This window comes from Schistocerca americana, unplaced genomic scaffold, assembly GCF_021461395.2.
Source record: "Schistocerca americana isolate TAMUIC-IGC-003095 unplaced genomic scaffold, iqSchAmer2.1 HiC_scaffold_437, whole genome shotgun sequence".
NCBI classification, from domain to species: Eukaryota; Metazoa; Arthropoda; class Insecta; order Orthoptera; family Acrididae; genus Schistocerca; species Schistocerca americana.
In genome coordinates, this window is record NW_025726167.1 from 55,001 (window position 1) to 60,000 (window position 5,000).

Below are 5,000 nucleotides of genomic sequence, written 5' to 3' on the forward strand. Positions count from 1 at the left end.
TGTACAGAGATACAATAGTTTCGACTGGAACCGGATTAAACGTATACACGGCGCTGATTAGTAATAGATAGAGCCATCAGAATACAGATAATGTATACAACTGTCCGTATACATGCTGAAAGACTCTGCTCACAATCACACGTCAGCCAGACACTCTTATCACGCACTACTCTCTGCCTGTAACAGGCACACAGACAATATCTAAGCACCAGCATGGAACAACACCCAGTGCATCCTCTCTGCCACATTAGACAATCCACACTATCATAACCAGACCGGGAGGTCCACTCGGAAAACAGAATATCCCACCCTTCCGACAACCACCATTGCTCAGCTAAGCCACCAACACCCACACATGTCCTACACAGGGGTGCACCCAACATCACAATACTGCCTCCTGTCACACCACACAAACAATGGCACGAATGAAAGACACAGGTCTGCCACAAGCATGGAATCAGAGCGCCGCCTGTTATGAGCCAAAGGTGCACCCTGACGTGGCAAATCAGATGATGCCGCAGTCATTTACTTACGATAATCACAATCAACAAACCAGCCCCCCCCCCCCCCCCGAAAACACCTTTCCTTACAACAATGTGTGCCTTAACCTAACCCGTATTGTGCCTTAACCTAACCCGTATTGTGCCTTAACCTAACCCGTATTGTGCCTTAACCTAACCCATATTGCGCCTTAACCTAACCCATATTGCGCCTTAACCTAACCCATATTGCGCCTTAACCTAACCCATATTGCGCCTTAACCTAACCCATATTGCGCCTTAACCTAACCCATATTGTGCCTTAACCTAACCTATATTGTACCTTAACCTAACCCATATTGTACCTTAACCTAACCCATATTGTACCTTAACCTAACCTATATTGTACCTTAACCTAACCTATATTGTACCTTAACCTAACCTATATTGGGCCTTAACCTAACCTATATTGGGCCTTAACCTAACCTATATTGGGCCTTAACCTAACCTATATTGGGCCTTAACGTAACCCACGTTGCGCCTTAACCTAACCTATATTGTACCTTAACCTAACCCATATTGTACCTTAACCTAACCCATATTGTACCTTAACCTAACCTATATTGGGCCTTAACCTAACCTATATTGGGCCTTAACCTAACCTATATTGGGCCTTAACCTAACCTATATTGGGCCTTAACGTAACCCACGTTGCGCCTTAACGTAACCCACGTTGCGCCTTAACGTAACCCACGTTGCGCCTTAACGTAACCCACGTTGCGCCTTAACGTAACCCACGTTGCGCCTTAACCTAACCCATATTGCGCCTTAACCTAACCCATATTGCGCCTTAACCTAACCCATATTGCGCCTTAACCTAACCCATATTGTACCTTAACCTAACCTATATTGTACCTTAACCTAACCTATATTGTACCTTAACCTAACCTATATTGGGCCTTAACCTAACCTATATTGGGCCTTAACCTAACCTATATTGGGCCTTAACCTAACCTATATTGGGCCTTAACCTAACCTATATTGGGCCTTAACGTAACCCACGTTGCGCCTTAACGTAACCCACGTTGCGCCTTAACGTAACCCACGTTGCGCCTTAACGTAACCCACGTTGCGCCTTAACGTAACCCACGTTGCGCCTTAACGTAACCCACGTTGCGCCTTAACCTAACCCATATTGCGCCTTAACCTAACCCATATTGCGCCTTACCCTAACCCATATTGCGCCTTAACCTAACCCATATTGTGCCTTAACCTAACCTATATTGTACCTTAACCTAACCCATATTGTACCTTAACCTAACCTATATTGTACCTTAACCTAACCTATATTGTACCTTAACCTAACCTATATTGTACCTTAACCTAACCCATATTGCGCCTTAACCTAACCCATATTGCGCCTTAACCTAACCCATATTGCGCCTTAACCTAACCCATATTGCGCCTTAACCTAACCCATATTGCGCCTTAACCTAACCCATATTGCGCCTTAACCTAACCCATATTGCGCCTTAACCTAACCCATATTGCGCCTTAACCTAACCCATATTGCGCCTTAACCTAACCCATATTGTACCTTAACCTAACCCATATTGTACCTTAACCTAACCTATATTGTACCTTAACCTAACCTATATTGTACCTTAACCTAACCTATATTGTACCTTAACCTAACCTATATTGGGCCTTAACCTAACCTATATTGGGCCTTAACCTAACCTATATTGGGCCTTAACCTAACCTATATTGGGCCTTAACCTAACCTATATTGGGCCTTAACGTAACCCACGTTGCGCCTTAACGTAACCCACGTTGCGCCTTAACGTAACCCACGTTGCGCCTTAACGTAACCCACGTTGCGCCTTAACGTAACCCACGTTGCGCCTTAACGTAACCCACGTTGCGCCTTAACGTAACCCACGTTGCGCCTTAACGTAACCCACGTTGCGCCTTAACCCAACACACGTTGCGCCTTAACCCAACACACGTTGGGCCTTAACCCAACACACGTTGGGCCTTAACCCAACACACGTTGGGCCTTAACCCAACACACGTTGGGCCTTAACCCAACACACGTTGGGCCTTAACCCAACACACGTTGGGCCTTAACCCAACACACGTTGGGCCTTAACCCAACACACGTTGGGCCTTAACCCAACACACGTTGGGCCTTAACCCAACACACGTTGGGCCTTAACCCAACACACGTTGGGCCTTAACCCAACACACGTTGGGCCTTAACCCAACACACGTTGGGCCTTAACCCAACACACGTTGGGCCTTAACCCAACACACGTTGGGCCTTAACCCAACACACGTTGGGCCTTAACCCAACACACGTTGGGCCTTAACCCAACACACGTTGGGCCTTAACCCAACACACGTTGGGCCTTAACCCAACACACGTTGGGCCTTAACCCAACACACGTTGGGCCTTAACCCAACACACGTTGGGCCTTAACCCAACACACGTTGGGCCTTAACCTGCTCTGTAATTGTCATACGACGCGTTAAATTAGTGTGGTGTTGCCTAACTGCAACCCCCGCAATATAGTTTGCTACTCGCACTGCCTGGTCCCCAGAGTATCGCTTCATGTTAAACACCTTGCAGCTATACACTGTAATGCGGATGGCAGCAGGACGTACATGCTCAATGCCCTTCGCAGTTGTTCATTGGCATTTGCATGGCGAAGCACAGCCTACGTTGTGGTACGGCGTGTGTCAACTGTCCGCTGATGTTGTACGTCCAAATCACACACTGTACTGCACATTGGTCCTCATGTACTGAATGATACATCGTGGTACATGTGTGACCGTACCACGACTGCGCCAACAACGGCGAACCATACGGTCCAAATATTGTGCACTCAGCTACGTGTCGTCTCCCTATAAGAGCTGGATTGCAGTATGGTATGCCGTGGATGGCGATCAGCATGAGCCGTCTGTTGATGTAGTGGCGCGTGTTGTCAGACGTAGTCGTCTCTTCTCACACACCGTGATAGCATGGTGCACTGCGTTCCACATCTGCGACATGCGACAGAGGCCGGTTGACAGTCGTTCGCGCAATGGACATCGCATACGTACGGGGGCCACCTTCCACGTGTTCGCGAAGCGTGCACATGTTGTTGCGTGTATGTGGGCAGACATAGTGTGTCGTGACACCTGACACAGGCATGCAACAATCGTTGAATTTGCAAATGGCGATGGACGTCTACGTTTGCTGGTGACGTTACGCAAATGAACAACTGGTAAACGGTTGTGGTGCGGTTGTTCTCGCTAGAGGTGAATCAGTGATGGCGACGATCGGTTGAGCTACCAACCGGTTGTTTCAGCGATACCCACCATGCCCACGAACGTGAATGGCATGTGGGTGTGAAGCGATACGCGGCGGTGGCTGGGTGGGACCGTCCCCGGCCGGTGAGGGGGGGCCTCCCGGCGTGCTGGCCGCGCGGTGCGTGGGCGCACGCGCTACAGCCGGCTGGTGGGGGCGGCCAGTGGCAGGCGCGCCGGCCGACGGAGGCGGCAGGCGGCGCAGCTGCGCGCCGGCGCACCCTGCACGCGGCGCCGTGCGGCCAAAGTAGGTCCTCGCGGGCCCGGTGCGAAGCGCGGTGGACATCTGCAGTGTGCTGGTCCGATTGAGGACTGTGTGCGCTGAGGATGCGCCGCCGCCCGGCGCTCGGCGCCGCGACGCCGTCTGCTGCTCGGTCGCCTCTGCGGTTCTCGCAGGTGGTTTGTATCGCAGCTGTGCGGACGTGTTGGCGCGTGCGCTGTGCTGGGAGAGTTCGCTTCGGCACCCAAGTGGGGCTTTTGTCCTTCTGTGGCGCTGGCGTTGGAGCTGCCGGCCACCGTAGGTGGCGCGTGTTGTCTCCCGCCGGCAATGCCACGACAGCACGCTCCCGGGCCTCTGTCGGCAGCGGCAAGCTCAGTTGGGAGCACGGGTGGTCGCACCTAAAGCGTCTACTCGCCAAACTCCGGGCGATTGCGCCTCTCTCGAACCCGACCAAGTACTTAGGACGGCGCTGCGCGCCGCCGGGACCTGAGAGGGTTTCGAGGTGTATTGTGCAGGGGAGCTCAGCCTCCTCCTGTTTGCAGAATAATTGAGCGGACGCTTGCGTGTTCGCGCGGGCCCCCGGGACACACTCCCGGGCGGCCGGCTGCTCAGCTCTAGTTGACGCAGCTCCCTGGTTGATCCTGCCAGTAGTCATATGCTTGTCTCAAAGATTAAGCCATGCATGTCTCAGTACAAGCCGCATTAAGGTGAAACCGCGAATGGCTCATTAAATCAGTTATGGTTCCTTAGATCGTACCCACGTTACTTGGATAACTGTGGTAATTCTAGAGCTAATACATGCAAACAGAGTCCCGACCAGAGATGGAAGGGACGCTTTTATTAGATCAAAACCAATCGGTCGGCTCGTCCGGTCCGTTTGCCTTGGTGACTCTGAATAACTTTGGGCTGATCGCACGGTCCTCGTACCGGCGACGCATCTTTCAAATGTC

General features: G+C 51.4%; 1 non-coding gene across 1 annotated transcript in view; it reads left to right on the plus strand.

Moving 5' to 3' along the window:
- Positions 1-4,678: 4,678 nt before the first annotated feature.
- Positions 4,679-5,000, plus strand: part of LOC124582986 — a 1,910-nt gene continuing 1,588 nt past the window's right edge. The window contains exon 1 of the ribosomal RNA XR_006974018.1: positions 4,679-5,000. This exon is cut by the window's right edge and continues 1,588 nt beyond it. This is a non-coding gene — a ribosomal RNA (small subunit ribosomal RNA).